This window comes from Manis javanica, chromosome 6, assembly GCF_040802235.1.
Source record: "Manis javanica isolate MJ-LG chromosome 6, MJ_LKY, whole genome shotgun sequence".
NCBI classification, from domain to species: Eukaryota; Metazoa; Chordata; class Mammalia; order Pholidota; family Manidae; genus Manis; species Manis javanica.
This window is the reverse complement of record NC_133161.1, coordinates 116,330,727-116,350,890: the sequence shown is the minus strand read 5'-3', so window position 1 is coordinate 116,350,890 and position 20,164 is coordinate 116,330,727. Positions and strand designations below refer to the sequence as shown.

General features: G+C 39.2%; 2 protein-coding genes across 18 annotated transcripts in view; one reads left to right on the top strand and one right to left on the bottom strand.

The window, feature by feature from the left end:
• The window catches only part of LOC108384619 (acetyl-CoA acetyltransferase, mitochondrial-like), a 186,636-nt gene that overhangs the window by 19,369 nt on the left and 147,103 nt on the right, over positions 1 to 20,164 (bottom strand). For 4 of the 17 annotated variants that reach the window (XR_012132520.1, XR_012132521.1, XR_012132523.1 and 1 more), the window contains one exon: positions 7,571 to 7,647. The exons of 3 other annotated variants lie outside the window; for them this stretch is intronic. The gene's annotated coding sequence lies outside the window, so the exon portion shown is untranslated. Of the gene's footprint in view, positions 1 to 7,058; positions 7,204 to 7,570; positions 7,651 to 9,589; positions 9,933 to 10,074; positions 10,226 to 20,164 lie in introns of those variants that run through there. 10 more of the 17 variants (XR_012132522.1, XR_012132529.1, XR_012132544.1 and 7 more) reach the window with 9 other exon arrangements.
• LOC118969720 (CWF19-like protein 2) overlaps positions 10,033 to 20,164 on the top strand; it is an 80,984-nt gene continuing 70,852 nt past the window's right edge. Inside the window, 2 exon segments of the mRNA XM_073239333.1 lie at positions 10,033 to 10,252; positions 14,856 to 14,990. The gene's annotated coding sequence lies outside the window, so the exon portion shown is untranslated.

The following is a 20,164-nucleotide window of genomic DNA, read 5'->3' as shown; positions in this document are numbered from 1 at the left end:
TGCCCTTAAACTCTGGTGCCTGAGGCCTTTGCTGGGAATTCCAAGAATTGCCTGCTGTTGGATCTCCTTTTTTGTTATTATTTTGTGAAGACTCTGCTACCTTGTGCCGCTTGCACATCACTTAAAATTCTGTCTTGCTTTCTGTATGTTCTGTTTTCTGGCAGCACTGAGGGATCCATGTCTCATTCTTAGTGTAGTTCTGTGTCTTTTCTTTGGGTTTAACCAGACCTTGCCAAGGGCAGCCGCAGAGGTCCTGATTCCTCCTGCCAGTGGCTTCTCCTCCTCTCAGCTGCTGCTGGACTAACTGAATGTGTTCTGACCTTACCTGAGTGCATATGTATTGTTTAGGTCTCTACGTCCAACAAGGAGTTGGAGACTTGTTTTTGACAACCTAACTTGCAAAGTAAAACTGTAGTGAACTAGCAGCCTCACTTGTGCCTTCCGGGCCTTGCCTTAACTCTGTGGCTCTTTGGTGTCCAGACCATCAGTTACTGGAAGAGAATGCTGCTTTGAGGGTTACATCTTCTTCCTCAGTGAGGAGCAGCAACTTTTGAAGGCCCAGAGCATAGGACATCTCAACCGTGTGGCTGACTTCACCAATGGTTTGATGTGTGTGGAGGAGTGAGAGTCCTGCCTAGTTATTTGGTGTTGAATTACCTTTTTCTAGTTTTCTAGGATCTTGAGGCTCGTCAGGGACTCTTCTACTGATCACATGAAAATCAGGCTAAAGTCCATTTCTCAATGGATAAAAAATCTGTTAGGTGAGTAACAGCCCCCATGACAGCATTTGTGGACAAGCCCCAACAAATCTCGGGAGAGAAACAGCGATGGTGTAAGAAGCAGTAAACCAGCTTTTTAATTCTAGGCTACAGGTTTTTCTCCAATGGAAATTGAAGTGCATCACAGCAGAGAGGGGCTTAAGCCCCAGCTGTTTACAGCAGACTTCTATCAGTGTGTCCAGGCCTGTGTCCAGTGTACACCACAGGTGGAGGTGGCTCAGCTCCGTATTAAAGGCATGACAGCCCTGTCTGGGCTGCTTCATGCTGTCCACTTCAGCACCTACACATGACTTGGAACTCTGGCTTCCTGGCCAATGCTTGCTCTGGAAACTGCCTTGTCTGGAGGGATGGGGGTTGTATTTTTTCATACCCCTTCTAATAAGACTAAATCTTTGCCAACCTGGGCTACATCTTTAATGACAGACAACTGGCTGGAGCCTGTCTCCAGGTCCATACAGGACCCCAGCTGTGGGTCTTCATTCTAGTGCTTGTGGGATTCTCTCAGTGCTTCTGCTGACTCTAACGTGACACACCTAAATGTGGCCTTGCAGCATGGGGACCAGCATTCCGTAGCTAATGGACAACATTCTCAGTCTCCCCCTCACTGTTCTGGGAGCAAGGGCTGTTCTCAGCTTGTTTTCATGGCCCGAGGGCCTAGGTTCATGGTGATCAAAATCTGAAACTCAAAATGTTCAGGGATCTCTATATGTGAGACTTCCTGTGGGCTCTCCTGCCTCATTTGTGTAAGAAACAAACCCAGGGTTCTCTGGCTGAGGAGTATCTGATTTTGTTGACCTCCTATCCTTTAACCTCAGGACCATTTCTGCCCTGTTCCAAACCTGACTAACCAAGAGTATGAGCTTGGATCCTGATGTGAAAGAGGAGGACTGTTTTGGACCTAGTAGGAGCTTTCTTGAAGTTGTGCTAGCACTAGATCCTTTGACTTGAAAGGTGGGTGACTGATTCTTGCTTAATTATGGGGCCTGGATCAAACAGACAACTCAATACAAGCAGTCTTAAGTCTGATTTAACCAAAAAGTATGCCAGGGGAATAGATTTCCTAAGCACATTTTCCCTCAGGAAATGCAAATGATGGCTCAAATCTAAGTGTATTTTAGAACACCAGAAGTTCTCAGCTCTTCTTCAGTTAGTAGTTTGACCCTGTTTTTCTACTCTCACTGTCCCTAGGTACTTCCTGTTCCAACCACCATCTCTGCTTTAGACTTGTCTAGAACTAAAGAAAGTTCTAGATCATCTTGAGACCAAGTCATGCTTTATAAAATGGTACAACCATGAATGCAAGGCATTGTACTAGCAGTAAACTCCTTACTGCAATTCTCTTTGTGATGAGGTCTGTTCCTCCACCCCTCACCCCCATTTTCTTTTCAAGAAACTGGAAAAATCATTGACCAGCCTTCTTTTTTTGACTGACACCCTTGTTTCATTTCTCATCACTGTATTTGCTTTAACAGCTAATGAAAAGGAAGAATGATCTACACCATTTGATTTTAGCTGTTACAGATACCTTCAGTATAGCCCAAGAAACTGAACTACTCCCAAGTACATGATGACTCTCCATTGCCAAGATCCCTCCTAGCCTGCCCCTATGTCCACCACCACTACTTAATAACTAGAAGAGCCTGGGACCCAGCCTAGGTCTCTGGTACTGGTTTCTGTGTCAACATTTCTGGTTCTCAGTCAGGTCTGCTTTTTGCTCTATTCTGATATATAGCCTAAGCCCTTTCATCATCTTGCTTCTTACTGAAGTGCTATGGTGTCTCTCTTACTTCTAGTTGATTTTCTTGGTCTAAACGGAGCTGACTTCTGAGAGACCCTTTGTTACCATGGCTTGGTAACATCTGCTTAATACTCCTAAGTCTTGGTTTTAGTACTCAGACTTCTATTTGGACTCTGAACAGGAGACCGAGGATCACTTCAGTGATGTGGCGCCTCCTAAAGAACTCCATTCCGGATAGAGCCTTTGGAGATTGCAGAGCTCTTGAAGCAGGATCCAGATGTCCAAATATGTGCATTCACCCAGGACTTCTTATATTCTAGAAGTTCCTGCTTCCACTGCTGCCATCTAATGGCTGAACTTGCCTGTAACACTGAAAGGAATATGGCTCAGAGCTTACTGTATTTCTTCAGGTCCTGGACCCCTATTTCTTTAACATTTTGTCTCTAATTCCTTTTGTTTCCTGAATTCTCAGCCAAAGTTTATCTAAGTACCTCAACTCCAATCTCCTTGGGTTAGATTAGAAACAAAACAAAGCTACTATCACGATACCACTTATATTCATTGCACTGAAAGAGCATTTAGAACTATGGAGGAATTTGTAATAGAAGGGATGACATAAGAAGTGTCAGGGACTTGTAAACCCCAATTATTTTGAGGGCCATGGAGGATATTTAACTTGAGATCATGATCTACATATATCACTGCTTTAGTAGTTCAACTTCAGTAAGTTTCTTATTTCAAATGATTTTTTTAAAGCTATTTCCATTAGGGTGTTTTAAATTTCATGAGGAGTTCCATAATCAATGCTAATTAATTATTAATTATTCACCCTGAGACTGTCAACAGGCTTCCTAGAGATGCTGAAAGTAAATTTTAGGTCTAGTTAACTTCTATTAACCACATGGAACCATAAACCATTTCAAATAGGTGAGAAAATGATGACATCTAATCTTATTTCTGACACTGGCAAGCTAGAACAACAGGAAACAAGATAGTTAATACTGTTTGTCTTTTTAAAAATTAATAATATAGTGTCTAATATAAACTTAAGATTCTGGACAAACTATTATTGAAGGTTAAAAAATTATACTGTGTAAATTATTCTTGCATGTGCTTAAAAGATGCAACTATTGAAATAAAACATTCTTCATGTTGGTCACATCTGTATTTGTCTGATGGTGCTCAGATAGACTTCAAAATGTCACAGAACATTTTCTCTGCAATGGTGTTCCTAAGCAAAATGTATGCAATTGGAAAAGAGGAGGGACTTGGGGTTGGACTATTGCCTGTGTCACCACTAACTGTGTGATCTTTGGAAATCCGCTAAACCTTTCTGAACCTCAGATTCTACATCTGTAAAAGTAAGAGGATAAAACCCCTATTGTTTGTGTTAGGATTAAACACCAACGTATGTTAAGTGTTTAGTACTTATACCTAAGACCTAATTACATTTATGTTTTATGAAACAAAGTCCTTTAATTCATGTGAGAACACCGACATAATATAACTCACTTCCTTAAGTACTTCCCATTTAAACAGTTTATGCTTTAAGTCTCAGTTGCTGCATCTGTAAAATAGGATACGGAGATGCCAATGATTAGAACTGATTTGAGACATAGTTTTATGTGTTCTTCAATAATTTCATTATATGAGCACTGTATCACTTGGGTTTCTTGGTCCCTTGCCACTAATATAAAGCATTTTACATAAAATTAAAAATCCAAATACATCAGAACTTTGACAGTACCTTGACAGTTTGTTATTCTGGGACAGATTTATAAAAAGCTCTATACTGATGAATAACATACACTATTTTTATTTGATGTTTGAACACTTGGAAGAACAGCAGGATTGCTTAAGCATGCATATTGCTGGGTTCTGGCCCCTGAGATTTTTGAAACACACTATAATCCACTGGGTTCAGAGAAACCACTTAAACTTAGCATTTGCTTTTAGTTGACTCATTATGTTTAGTGAGATCTGGAACTCTTGTGTTTTTAACAAGTACTCCAGCGATTCTGATGCAGTCAGTCTAAGGGTCACCCTCTGAACAACATGCCTGAGGTGCAGTGGTATCTAACATGCAGTAGGGACAATTCAGGTTATCTGATAAAATCCAATGGAAATTCTACTAGTTTTATCTAAAGCAAATTAATTTCACTCACATTTAGTATACTGGAGGCTTTATTAGGTCTGCATGTCTGAGTGTCACATGTCATAGACTTTGAGAGGTGCTCTACAAAGAGTGGAGTGGGAATTTGCAGGCAGGGGAGCTGACCCTGGCCCCCTCTCTTCCTTTGCTCTAACCAAGACATGATTTTTGTGCTTGGTAAATGCTTATATAACCCAAAAACTACTTTTGCAAAATGGACAAGTGGGCTAGAAAATGCTAAATTCTCTACACTGAAGATGAAGATAATTCAAGCAAAATAGAAAAGGCACAATTTCTCCTAGTATGAGGTCTTAGTCAGCCATAATGTAAATACAAGCTACGACTGTCTAATTGGATCTAACAAAAAATCTACAAATTCAGAAATTATCATGACTATATGAAATATGGATTTACATCCAGTATAGTTAATGATGAAGCTTGCCCTCTTTTGAAAATATCTCTGTATTTTTGGTCTTTGAGAGATTAATGATAGAATGGAGCTATCAAAGTAGTTACATATTTTTAAATTGTTTACAAATTAGGAGATATTTTTTCTTGTAGAGTTAAGGAAAATACTTAAAAATCATTCATTTATCATAACCTTTAAAAATCCACAAATCCCACTCTTCTGGCTATCCCAAAGACTTTCTTGCATCCTGTTATCAGTTCTTTATTCTTTTCTAATTGAAAAGTACTTTGCTGAAAAAGAATTACTTTGTCAAGTAGGCAGGTTTTCGGCCTCAATAATAAAACATGTTTTTGTGGGATGGAGGATGATTGTGGTGATAATGATTTGGAGCTAAAATCCTATGTTTTGCAACTGACCAAATAACAATCTTCCAAATGGACTTTTATGGTTTTGTAGTAGAAATTAAAGGCTGGTGCCTTTTCTTTTTTTCATCATCTTCTTCTTCTTCTTTTTGGGGGGTTACTTTTGCTTCTAATTACTGCACGGGAATTCTTTCACTATATGACTTACAAAACTGCAAACTTTGCATTTAATTTTTATCAGCAGAGCATGAATAATGTATTCAGCCCTGAAATGTCATAGTGAACATCAAATGGCTTTACATAAAAATTATGCATTCTTGTTGGAGTTTTAAGAAACCAGAAATCCAGGGAAGCAGAAGAGAAAACAAAAGTTTGGAAAGGAACTTTGTCATTTACTCAGGGGGGATAAAATAAGTAGCTGAAGAATACATGGAGAAGAAACACTGAGAGACGAAAGTGTTTTTTAACCATAAATAGGAAAAAAATCAAAACCTATATACTTTCCACTGGGTACAAGTGGGAAAAAAGTCAAAAGGTAGCGAAAGACAAATGGTCTAGGCGGGGGAAAAAGGAAAGGGTAACCAGGAACCTCACTATGTATAGGAGTTGAATTTGAAACTGCAGTAAAACCGTATCACATTTTGGAACCATAGCAAAAATGGAACAATTTTCAAGGACTGCTGGTAACATTTCCATTTTTTTCTGATGAGGAATCTTGAAGCAGGAATGTAAAGCTATTAGACATCTACCTTTGAATGCTTTATTAGTTGATGAGAGTGCTCACTCTTCTAATATCCCTTTTTCTTAGGTTTTGAGGTAAACCATATTATGATAATCCAGCCAGATGATGTATTCAACCTCCTTGTGGAATATGCTGTTGTCTACCCAACAGCTGTTCTCCCACTTTTCTTGCTAACAGAACTAGTTTTAATTAGAGACAGAGCATAGTTTCTCAAGATCTCTTGATCTCAGGAACAATGGGCCTCATTGCAGCCTGTGGAGTTCACCATGACTGGCCCAAAGCAGTCAAGGCAATGCCACTCCCTTTAATTAGTGATTTGTCTGGGTGAAGCATGTGTAATAGTTTTCCACTGTTGCTGTAACAAATTAGCAAATTTATTATTTCACAGTTCTGCAGGCCATAAGTTTGGGTCGGTCATGTGGTTTCTCTGTTCCATTTCTTAAGGAAAGTACCAAGGTGTTGGCTCGCTGGGCTCTTATTAAGATGCTCTGGGAAGGATCTGCTTCCAAGCTTATCCCAGTTGCTGGCAGAATCCAGTTCCTTGTGGTTGTGGAACTGAGGTCCCCACTTTCTTACTGGCTGTTAGTTAGGGGTTATCTCTAGCTTATAGAAGCCCCTTTCTGGTCCTTGCACGTGGACACTTACAACTCAGAGCCAGCAATGGTATGCTGAATCCTTCACACTTGTATTCTGATTTCCTCTGCTCCATCTCTCTTGCTCAGCCAGAGTAAATGTTCTGCTCTTAGGGAATCTGTCTGGTTATATTGGCTCCTAGATAATCTATTTTAAAGTCTGCAAACATAATTATATCTGCATTTTTCACAGGTTCCAAAGATTAGAGTATGGATATCTTTGGGGGTCCATTATTGTGCTTACCACAGCATGCAACCCATATGGCCAAAGAAACAAGGGGAGTCCACTGGGAGCTTCATGTCTTGGATGATAAGAGGAGACTCTGCTCCTTTTATCCAGCTAGAGAAGATAGTTTGGGAACAAGATGTCTGGAGAGGAAGCAGTGACTCTGTAATCAGGAGACATCAAGAATGAGGATAAAGTCAACATACATGGTGGAGCAGGAGATGAAAGCACCTGGTTTCCTGATGACAGTTTTGAAAAGTACAATCAGCGCCAATGACTGCTTTTGTATGGATGGCTTGTCAACTGAAGAAAAATAACTGTTTGTTTAAGCAATCAGCCCAGTTTTCTGTCACTGGCAACTAAAGGCAATTCTAAATATGTTGCTCATCACCCTAATTTTGGAACTCTACTGTAGGACAGACCTCTACTATTCCATGCTTTAAAATGTAGTGTTAGCTAATCTGATTAAAGTCATTTATACTGTATTTCACTGTAAATGCCTTCCGTAGTGGCACTAATCTTAGCTTTACCTTGAGACTGTGCTCAGGATTAAAGAGTCCAGGAAGAGGGTCCAAGGGTCAGCAAACTACAGCACATGAGCCAGATCCTGCTGGGATAAGCCAGGGAGTTAAGAAAGGTTCTTGCATTTTTAAAGGTTGTTAAAAAAAACAAAACAAAACAAAAAACCATGACCAGAGACCATATGTGGCCGCCAAGCTGAAAATATTTATTATCTGTTCCTTTATGGAAAAATTTTGCTAACCGCTGCTCTAGTGACATGCAGAACTCATGCATCGTGAAGCTGAGAACAGGCTTTTACTAAGGAAAGAGTCATTAGGTCAGCATTTAATACCTTTAAAAAATTATACAGGTCAACATGTAAAGCTTTTGGTACAGGTGAAAATGAATTCTATCATTAAATTAAATTTCTTTTCAGTTCAACACTTATTACAATTTTATTATTATAAGGCTATGGAAGATATTGGAGTTACATAACAAATACAACAGAACCTTAATGTAGCTGAAAATTGCCTCACGGTATCATCTTCTCTGGGAGAAACAGCAAAAGATAAGAGCCTGTATAAAAAAGATTGCATCTGAAATTTTAAATGTATCCACATTTTTTTCTAAGGATATGGAGGCAAGGATGGACAGCAGGTGGTTGGAAATTTGGGCCGGTAACTCAGGAGCAAAAGAGTAGAAAAGGAACGAACAATCGTTTAACATCTACTTTATGTACGAGAGTTAACTATTACACCAATCCTAAAAGGTAAATTCTATTTTGCAGTTTCTACTTCAGTTCATTAGCTCTAATGCCCATCATTGTTTTCACTAAACTAAACTGCCTTCTAAAGGGAAGCCAGGGTTGATGATATGATTTGAGAATTATTCACAAAGCTCTAAAACTCTGGAGAAGCAGATAGGGAAAGGCTAAAATAAGAGAACAGGGTGAAACAAAACCTGAAAGAGTGCCTGCATTTAATTGTGAAAAGATGGAGGGAAGCTAGTAAAAAAACTCTGAAAACACGTCATCAGTATGTGATGACAAATAGGAGAGAGGAGTTGCACAGAGGCTAGGCAATCCAAAGCTTTAAAAGGTTCAGTACTTTCAAGCAGAGTGGATATGCAGATGAAAGAACTGAATTTGGTTAATAGGAGGTAAGGGGATATGTTACACTGTTGTCCAGTTTGGTAGCCACTAGCCACATGTAGTTATTTAACTTTAAATTAGTTAAAACTAAAATTTTTAAAAATTCGAAATTCAGTTCCTTAGTTGCCTAGCCAAATTTGAAATGCTCAAAAGCCACACGTAGCTAGTGGTTATCACGCTGGACAACTCAAAACATTTCTATCATTAAAGTTCTACTGGAATGTTTTTCAAAGCATCTGGTAGTGCAGGAGCAAAACTGCAGTGGGGAGATGGAACATGCTTTCCCTTATACCCTTCAGTACTTTACAATGTCTCGCTGATGAGCCTTTCTAGCTTGCACATGCCTCTTCACTTCTGCTGTTCAGTTTTAGCTTCACCCTCTCCTGGACTATTGCAATCTCTGTTTATCTGCCTGTCAGCTTCTGTTCTTTCCTCTTTCTAACCTATTTTCCATTCCTATTAACCATTTCTTCACTTAATAGCACTCTTTCAGTGCCACTTTTTCTAGCTGGCCAGCCTTAACGTTTACTGGTAGTCCACTGTGGTTGGATTCGGATAGGGGCATTGTACCAGCACTGCAGGGAAGGGATTTCCGACCCACTCTCAAGTTTCCTTCCCTACATGCACACAGCTCCTAATACAATTTCTGTTATTTCTGATCTGTTACTACATCTTTGCCCTTTCCGTCTGCCACTGCTGTGTTCTAGTTAATAGTTTAGTTTTCACTGTGTTCTTACTTTTAGTCTCTCTTCCCACCTTCCACCAGAAGCTCTGCCCATAGAACCCCCCAGAGACCCCTTAGGCTTACAGAATAGAATGGCATAGTCCTCCAAAATCTTTCCTGTCCAACCTCCCCAACATTCTTCCACACACCTTCCTACCACTCTGTGGTACTCACCATTCGCCTGGCAAGCTCACGTATATTCACCTCTTTCTTTCTCCCATGCGACGTCATCGTTCACACCCCCAGGGGCCTCTCCCATCCTTCTAATAAGGGTCAGGAGGAAAGATGCGCAAAGAGCGGAGGGCGGGTGGGGGTGGGTGGGGAGGATTACTGACGCCGAGGGATACACCTGTTTGACTGTATCCATCTGGGGGAGGTACCCCAAATATGCTGCACTCACAAACCTTATTATAACCCAAAATAGGACAACTGAATTTTCACAGTATCGGTAGAGCGGTCTACTGGCTGAAAAGCGTTCCGTAATGCGACTGGGGGAAGCGAAAGGGGTTGTGGGAGTTCCGGTCATCGCCCTGCAGGCTCATGGGAAATGTAGTCCAGTTTTATCCAACATGGCTGCGCCCAGGCGAGATGCTGTGGGTGTACTCGCCGCAGAGTTCAGGGGTAAATTGGAGTGGCTGGCTGAAGGAGCGAATACTCACGTGGCGAGAAGCCATCCTGAGCCGAGGCAGTTTGTGGCACTCCTTACTGGCCGGCTTGATGCCTGCAAATCGCCGCTTTCTCTTGTCTGCCTCTGCCGGCCTCCTCTGTCGCGTACGGGCTGAGAGCGTGCGGAGAAGAGGGTTGGCCCGGGCGGTGCTGTGTTGCGGTGCGAGGGCGGTAAGAGTGTGCGTGCCCTGGGCTGTCCCGTCGGTATTTGACTTGCCCGTGTTCGTGTTTGTTGCGGATCTGTTTTTCCCTTTGGGGTTGAGCACTGACGGTTGCAGCCTAGGAAGTATTATGTCGGCCTTTCCGTGGCTTTTTTGACTCATGCCAGTCCAGTGAGGAAAAGGCCCCCTGGGTGAGCCTAGCACACAATCAGTTACAATACAGTGTGAAAACTGCAGAGATAGGGATACACCAAATATTAATGAAAACATTGAAGAGAGACACCAAACTCAGAATTCTGAAGAAGAGGTTGAGGAGGTAAGATGGCAAGGGTAGTAGGTTTAGTAAGTGTATGTCGATAAACGTTTATTGAATGCCTACTAGGTGCTAGATCCTGTTCTAGGTGCTGAGTGCTCCATGGTGAGCAATACTGACTAAATACTTTAATAGTTTACTTTCTATTAAATTACAGGAGGCAAACAATAAGCAAATTAATGATGGCATACAAAAATATAGAATTAGGTATTCCTCAAAGAATTAAAATGGGGTGGTATGACAACTGATGGGGTCAGTTTTTTCTAATCATTTAAAATTTTCATTTCCTTTCATAGGTAATGATATTTCAATAGCTACTAGATTCAAAAGTTAAAAAGCAGGAACGTTCCCTCTCATTCTTGTACCCATCTACCCATTTCCCCTTCCTGGTGGCAACCTCTTTCACTAATTTCTTGTATGTCCTAGAGATTTGTATGTGTATCCTGTATACCTGTGTGATACTTTATGATCGGGGCTCATTTAATAGGAATTTGAGTTCTTTCTGATCTTTGCTATTAAGTAAGTATAATTTACACACAAGAAAACGAATATTTGTTTATCTGCTTGGTTGGTTGTAGGAACTTTTGTTGTTCAAGGAGGCCAGGGAGACACATACTGCCATTACTGTAGGGTAGTATCCGGTAGGCTACATTGGAGTTGAACTTAGCAGCAGAGCATGTGTGATTTCTAAATCTTGTTATCCTACAAAGTGTGCTTAGGCTGGATGGAATTAGACTGGATTCACTAAGGCTAATATTGTAGTAAATAGTGACCTCATTCCTGTAACATCCCGTAACTGGCAAGGACCTTCCAAAGCCATTGTGCAACAGTGTAAATTCCTTGGCAAAAGGAGTGGCTTTGTTAGGAAGGGGGCACCTCCAGACCTCAGCTGCTGGTCGCAGACAATTCCTTTTTGAGGAAATTCACACCTGCTGGGCCAGTGCATTGCCAAGTCACAGGAATGGGGAATAAACGAGCCTCCAAAGCTACACCTGTAATACTACTGCATTACTGAAGGAAGGAGAAAGGAAAGAGGGTGAAGTGTGATCATGAGGCTCCATCTGCTGGTGCTGGACTCTTAGTGTTAGACTTTTAAGAAGACATGTTCAGCATCTTTTTTCTCATTTCTTCCACTTAGTCTTTCCTCATGTGATGTTTTAAAGAAAAATTCTTAGTGCATTTCCCTCTTAATCTCCATTGCATACTGCAAAAATGCTATTCCAAAGATGACGATCTTGGATGGAATGGCGTAAGATAGTTTCTTTGAGAGCCCTCACCTTTTCTTTGTCTTCATAAACCATTCTGACTTTGCTCTTTTGGAAATTAGCAGTAATGTAATAATAGGCATATTTAATCCTCTTAGCGTTATGATGTAGTGCCCAAGATTAACACAGCCAGTCATTAAAGTGTTAAAAACAGATTTTATTTAGTAACTACTGACAGTAGGGGAAAGAGCTGAGCTTTATTCTGATTTGTGCAGAAGTGATTTGGGTGTTTTAAAGGGAGAATGGGGAGGTGGCTAGAGGGCGGCTCTGTTGAGTCAGGGGTGAAAATTACAAAGGATTGGTCAGCGCATACTAGCTGCTAGCTGGCAGTTACCAGAGTTAAAAAGTTTCCGAAGTTTCTATCCTGCCATGGAAACAGGCTGGATCCTTCCTGATTATTACTTTTCAAGGGAATGGCTCTGAAATCCTTGAGAGAGATACTTCTGAGTTGCAAGAGATACCTGTTCACAACTGTGAGCCCCTTTTGGTACTACTCCAAGGAAAGGAGATCAGGGGCCTATAGTTAGGTGCTGCTAGAACAATAGTAGTAAACAACAGTAGTAAAATTTCCTGGCAGCATTTTGAGTTTTCTCAGGCAGGCATTTTAATAATGAGCTAGGGTCATTCTAGGGGCATAGCTTTATGCTCCCAGAAGCCATGCTAGACTTCGGTCAAGATTTTTAGTGCAGGGTTTGGATGGAGTTAATGTGCCAAGAATAGACACTATTCCTATTTTATAGGTGAGGAAACCTAAGCACAGAAATAAGTAATTAACTAAGTTAACTAAATAAGTAATTCACAAAGGATCATACAGCCAGTAAGTGGTAGAGCTGAGATTTGAACCTAGAACCGGAACCTTAAATACTGTCTTATACTGTCTCATAGCAATGAAGGAGGTTCTGGATAAACAAAGAAAAATCTAATTTAATCCTTGTTCTCAACACATAGTCCATTGAAAAGGTATGAATATTAGAGCAAATAATTGTAATTAGTTCAGTATAAAAAAATGTCCATTCAGCTATCCCCTTTCTGTCAAGTGATGATACCTAAAACTTTCTCTATCCTCTTCTCCTCTTCTTTTCATGTTGTCATCTGCCAGCCAGATGTTGGAACGCTATCTCACCAGTTCCTCAAGTGTGTTATATCCTAAATCTGACTCATTACCTCTCTTACTGAGCAGCTCCTCCTGACCTTTTGACTTTCTCTGTTCGAAATGACATCACGAGTCTCTCAGTCACTCAGGCTCCGTCCTGTTAGTAAGTGATCTGTGCTTCCTTTCTCCCCTCACATCTGTGTCGTCATCAAGGCCTATTGATAGTGCTGGAATTTTTCTTTTGCTCTCGCCCTCTTTTCCTTTTTCCTTTCTTCCTGTAGCCTCCACCCTAGGTCAGGCCAGCATCTCTATTTGCCAAGCTGGATTCTTGCAGATCCTCTTGCCTGTCGCTTCCCTGTTACGCTTTCCCTCTAGCCTGCTTTGCTGGCCTTGCCTCCTCTATCACATGCGTCCTGTGTGTTAGTTAGGCTGGACTCCTGGCTGCGCTTTCAATAGATTTGGCATTTTTCCTTTATACGTAAAGATTAGTAATTAGAGTTTTGACTGTTTATGAGCTGTTCTGGAATATGATTTTACTTCCTAAATTTATTTTGTTTGCTAACTTTGGAGATTTTCAAGTGGGTGAAGAATGGGATTGGTGGACCAGCCAACGTTTCCTGCTCTAAAAAAATTATGCCTGCCTCTCACTGTCTTTGCAGATCACACGCGTTTCTGTTTCAGCTTCTCTTCATTGCCTCACTGGATACATTACCTTCCACAGGATTTTTTATTCTTACTATCCTTAAATACTCAGCTCAAGTCTCCTTATGTTGTGAAGTTCTCCCAGACTTCACTAGTTAACATTGTTCTAATTTTGTTTGTCTTTAATTCATGTCACACCTGAAGACTGCATCATTACCACTTATTATATGAAGGTGTGTCATATTCTTTCATTGTTTAGTATTTGCTTTCTTCCTCTAACTTGTAAACTTGTTGAAGGCATAAGCTGTGTATTGTAGTTGCATGCTGCAGAGGGCTGAGACCCTAAACAGGCAGGTGTGCACTCACCATTATCATTTGTTTATCCCTTCAACAAATGTATATTGGGCACCTACTGTGTGGTAGCATTCCTTCTGTCTTGTCATTTACATCCTGATGGGGGAATTAGGGTAACAAATGAATCATCACAAATTGTGTTAAATTCTGTGAACAAAATAAAATAGGCTACTATAATAAAGCATGATGTAGGGTCCTGATAATGTGAAGGCCTCTTTGGCAAAGCACTCAGTCACTACTTACTGATTGACGTATTTCAATAAAAGGAAAATGATTTTATGGTGTTCTTATATCTGTTTTTAAGAAATTATAGATATACAAATAGGTAACATGTATAGCTTAAAAAATAATAAACACCTAAACACTGTCTATCTTAAGAAATACCTGGTGATTTTATGTGTCTCTTTCATAATACATTCCTCTCCTTTCCCCACGAAATAACTTCTCTTCTGAATTTTGTGTTGTTTCCTCGCTTTTCTTTTACTATATATGTATTTCTAAACAATACTTGGCTTACTTTTGGGTTCTGAACTTACGTAAGTGGTATTATACTGTATATTCTTCTGTGAATTTTTTGTTTTGTAGTTTTATTTCCTAACACTGTTTTTGAAATTTGTCCTTGGCATATTTTACCTAGGACTTAATAAGCAAGGCGATATATCACCTGTGGGTAAAATAGCTCACTTAATAGAGCTAAAGCATGGGAATGTTTTGTAGAACCACCAGAGAAGCTGGTAGATGTTCTTGCTTGCTACTTTCTTAAATATTCCTTTATTCTCCATGCAGCTGTTTGTTTTCACTTCTCTTGGTTGGTGAAAGGTAAAGTAAGCATCTAAAAAAACTATTTCATAGAAATATTTATAAACTGTGGAATATATGAATAGCATCATTGTAACTGTCCCTTTAGGACTCTTAAGGTTGACACTGTGTACTGTTATTTTTGCAGTATTGCCATGGACAGCAACCATCAGAGTAATTACAAACTCAGTAAAAGTGAGAAGAAGTTCTTAAGAAAGCAGATTAAAGCCAGGCATCGTTGCTGAGACATGAAGGCATTGAGACAGTATCCTGTGCCACTGAGGTGACCTGAAATTATTACTATCATCTGAATGTAAATATCTTGCCATTTCAATGTGTTAGTCGTATCTGCTAATAATTGCTAAGAGAAGAAGGCTGTGATTAGTCATGTATTACATCGATATTTAATAAGACTTGTGAACTTTCTATTTTGGGACTTAGTATAGTTTGAATTTTCATTATTGTGTTGATTGAACTAGAAATTGTGGGTATGTGTTAATAACAGTAACATTATACAACTGTTTACAGTTTACCAAGCATACTTATATTCATTATTTTATTTAACTCCCTAAAAATCCTTATGAGATAGGTGAGAAAACTAAGGTTCTGAGAGGTTATGGTGTGTTCATTGATACAAAGTGGCTGAATAGAAAACTGAAGCTAGATCTTTTGTATCTTAATGCAATCTTTCTTCTATTCTTGACTTTATCTGTATTATAAAGTATTTTGATTATATGCTATAGAACATTTTTTATTTATTAGACTTTATTTACAAAGCCTTTTTATTATCTGATGGCAATAATTAAATTTATATATGATTATGAGACTTCCTGGGCTATGAATTAGAAGAACTTAGTTTAATTCTTAGCTTCTCCACTTCTTTGGGCAAGAGCAATGCCCTTTGACCTCAGCTTTCTTCATCATAAGGACATAGTATTGCATAACATTTTATCCCATTGGATTGTTAGATTCTAAAAAGAATGTGTATGTGACAGTACTTACTAGTCAGTAAAATGTCATAGGAATTTTCTTTCTGGTTCTAAAGATAAATGATATGAATAGCAAGGAAGCTTAGTCATCGTCTAACTGAGGGCCTAAGGGATACAAGTGAGAAGGTGAAGCTGGAATTAAAATTTAGGTCTCTAGACTCTCAGGCTAGTGCCATTCCCTCGTGTGTGCTTACGGTGCCTTCTGTGCCGCATCAGAGTTTAGGAATGAGGAATCTGTTGAGGGAAATTTAAATTTAGCAGGTTAGAGGCTCATACTTAGATTTTGTTAAATATCAATGACTTCAGAGATTTTAAAACAATCCCTATGAAAATGATGGAATAGGTAATAGATTAGAATTAATATGTCTGCACACACTTGGCTATTTCTGCCAAGAGCCACTGAAGCTGTGAGGTACTCAGAGGCTTACACTGACATAACCTACTCTCATCTCTTCCCAAACGTAACCTGCTTTCTTTTCCTTACAGGGGTTGTGAAGAGAAATGGTAGAAAAAGAAATAGGTTAAGTTTCTTTACTGCCTCTGAAGCTTGTTTCTGGTTTAATCTGTCTTTTCTTCATGGTCTCTGGAAGCTTAAATCTCAACTTCTTGGCTTCCAAATTGTCGTCTTATTTGGGCTTCTTGATTTTTTTCTCCACAGTATTTTTAAAAGAAAAGAATGAAATTGTGTAAGGACCTCCAAATATGTATTACCCATTCAGAGGAGAACAAATGCACTTTTCATGATGTCGCACAAGTGTAGATGACTTCCTTCAAATTTATAGCCATCGTGAAATTTTTTAGAGCTATGATCTTCAAATTGTCATGATTGAAGATAAAAAAAATTCTGAGTTCTCTATTTCGTATTACTGGGAAAGTTGCTTGACTGAACAATTACAAATGAAAGAATTATTGCATTTAATTGTATTGTACAATTCACATGTAATAGGAAACAAGTGCCTCCTTTCCTTTCCATACTGCACTTGTTTTTGTTTGGCTTCCCTTTAAAATTGCCCACAAATCACTTAGACTGCATTTTGATGACTACTAGGATTCCTCAAGTCACATGTCACCATCTTTCTCATTTCCTAAATGGGGCACTGGACCCTTGATATTTATAAGACCTTTGCATTTTCTTAAATTTGGTAATAATGGAAATGTTTTAGTAACTGTGGCTGCATATAACCAGATTATTTTGGTACTTTATAAACCTCATTGGATAAGGTGCAGGGCCAGCCATCTGAGACTAACTTTTATACCATATTTAATATTATTATATTACTGTTTATTATGTGTACATGTATGCCTGTATACATATAATGTATTGGCTGTCCATAGCAGAACAGAGCTTTACTTTTCTTATCAAATTTTTTTTTTTTTTTGAGAGGGCATCTCTCATATTTATTGATCAAATGGTTGTTAACAACAATAAAATTCTGTATAGGGGACTCAATGCACAATCATTAATCCACCCCAAGCCTAATTCTCATCAGTCTCCGATCTTCTGAAGCACAATGAACAAGTTCTTACATGGTGAACAGTACAAGGGCAGTCATCACAGGAACTTTCGGTTTTGATCACGCATTATGAGCTATAAACAATCAGGTCAAATATGAATATTCATTTGATTTTTATTCTTGATTTATATGTGAATGCCACAGTTCTCTATTATTATTATTATTATTATTATTATTTTTAATAAAATGCTGAAGTGGTAGGTAGATGCAAGATAAAGGTAGAAAACATAGTTCAGTGCTGTAAGAAAGCAAATGTAGATGATCATGTGTGTGCCTATAGACTAAGTATTAATCTAAGCTAGACAAGGGCAACAAAACATCCACGGATGCAGAAGATTTCTCTCAAAACAGGGGGTGTGAGGTTCTAAGCCTCACCTCTGTTGATCCCCAGTTTCTCACCTGATGGCCCCCCTGCGAATGTGCCTGTCTTAGGTTGTTCCTCCCTTGAGAAATCTTACCCGTCTCTGGCTAACCAGTCATGTTCTGGGGCCATACAGGGAAATGTAAAGTTGGTAAGTGAGAGAGAAGCAATATTCTTTGAAAAGGTTAGCTTTTTACTTCTTTGCAGATTTATGCCCTGTGGCTTCTATGCCCAGCATTTGTCTTGAGGTATCTTTACCACTTGAAAGAATTATGATTCTCAGTAATTTTCTATATGAGGCACGGATTCTACTAAAGGGTCGTAATTAGGAAGGAAGAAGAAAAGCTATAGAAGTAGCAGATGGAAGAAAACATGGGAAGATTGATTATTTCTTTGACATATCTTCTTGTAGAGTAACATAAGCATGTATAGGTTTTAACAAGCTACTAATTAAATTGCGCACACACATTAACATAATAGGAATACAGCTACATAACCAAAGCAGACCTACCATTACCAGCCATATCCATTGAAACCAAGAAAACCAGTTAGGCACCCTAAGCATTTGTGAAAACTTATCTATGATATGATGGATATTGTCTAACTGAATTTGAATAGTTTGAGAAAAATCAGACAATTTAAAACAACCCATTCCTGGGAACTGTTCACATCCCATATGTTCTTTTAACAGTAGATATTCTGTAGTCTCAAGATTTTGGAGTGCTGCAACTTGCACTTCTCCTAATTCTTGGTTGAGTTCCAACAGTATAGATCCAGTCAAATTTGTTGTTTTACTGTATGCAGAGGCCAGCTTAGATATCTCCTTCTTCATTCCAATGGCAATTCCAGGAACCAGTGGGATGAATGCAGCTACAACTGCAATAGCGCCAGGATCTTTGTTGAAGTTTTTTGATAATCATCTTCTGGAATGACTCTTCCAGAGTATGTTGATGTTGGAACTTCTTCTTCATATCGTATCTTACTTCGTTTTCTGGGTAGTCAAATTAGGTTTTGATCCTCTGTATAAACACAAACAGACCCTTTGCCCACACTTTGATATGCCCTTTATACCATTGTGAAGAACTTATTGGAGGTCACCACACAGGAACTGCTATTTTTTTTTTTTAAGAGAAAGGAATATTATTAGAAAAATGTACTTCCATAGGTGATCAACTGACACCTTTTAAATGATCAAAATTAAGGATATTTAAAGCATGCATTAATCATTGATTTACAGTTAGTTTTATCCTATCAGGGAGTAATCCTCCTTTCTTTTTTTTTTTTGTTAGCTTTAATCTACACTTACGTGAAGAATATTATGTTTACTAGGCTCTCCCCTATACCAGGTCCCCGCTATAAACCCCTTTACAGTCACTGTCCATCAGCATAGCAAAATGCTGTAGAATCACTACTTGTCCTCTCTGTGTTGTACAGCCCTCCCCTTTCTCCCATCCCCCCCTTTATGCATGCTAATCTTAATACCCCCCTTTGTCTTCCCCCCCCTTATCCCTCCCTACCCACCCATCCTCCCCAGTCCCTTTCCCTTTGGTACCTGTAAGTCCATTCTTGGGTTCTGTGATTCTGCTGCTGTTTTGTTCCTCCAGTTTTTCCTTTGTTCTTATACTCCACAGATGAGTGAAATCATTTGGTATTTCTCTTTCTCCACTTGGCTTATTCACTGAGCATAATACCCTCTAGCTCCATCTATGTTGATGCAAATGGTAGGATTTGTTTTCTTCTTATGGCTGAATAATATTCCATTGTGTATATGTACCACATCTTCTTTATCCAATCATCTACTGATGGACACTTAGGTTGCTTCCAATTCTTGGCTATTGTAAATAGTGCTGCGATAAACATAGGGGTGCATCTGTCCTTTTCAAACTGGAGTGCTGTGTTCTTAGGGTAAATTCCTAGCAGTGGAATTCCTGGGTCAAATGGTAAGTTTATTTTGAGCATTTTAAGGAACCTCCATACTGCTTTCCACAATGGTTGAACTAACTTACATTCCCACCAGCAGTGTAGTAGGGTTCCCCTTTCTCCACAGCCTTGCCAACATTTGTTGTTGTTTTTCTTTTGGATGGTAGCCATCCTTACTGGTGTGAGGTGATATCTCATTGTAGTTTTAATTTGCATTTCTCTGATAATTAGCAATGTGCAGCATCTTTTCATGTGTCTGTTGGCCATCTGTATTTCTTTTTTAGAGAACTGTCTGTTCAGTTCCTCTGCCCAATTTTTAAGTGGATTGTTTGTTTTTTGTTTGTTGAGGTGGGTGAGTTCTTTATATATTTTGGACGTCAAGCCTTTATTGGATCTGTCATTTTCAAATATATTCTCCCATACATGTAGGGTTCCTTTTTGTTCTATTAATGGTGTCTTTTGCTGTACGGAAGCTTTTCAGCTTAATATAGTTCCACTTGTTCATTTTTGCTGTTGTTTTCCTTGCCCGGGGAGATACGTTCAAGAAGAGGTCACTCATGTTTATGTCTAAAAGGTTTCTGCCTATGTTTTTTTCTAAAAGTTTTATGGTTTCATGAGTTACATTCAGGTCTTTGATCCGTTTTGAATTTACTTCTGTGTATGGGATTAGACA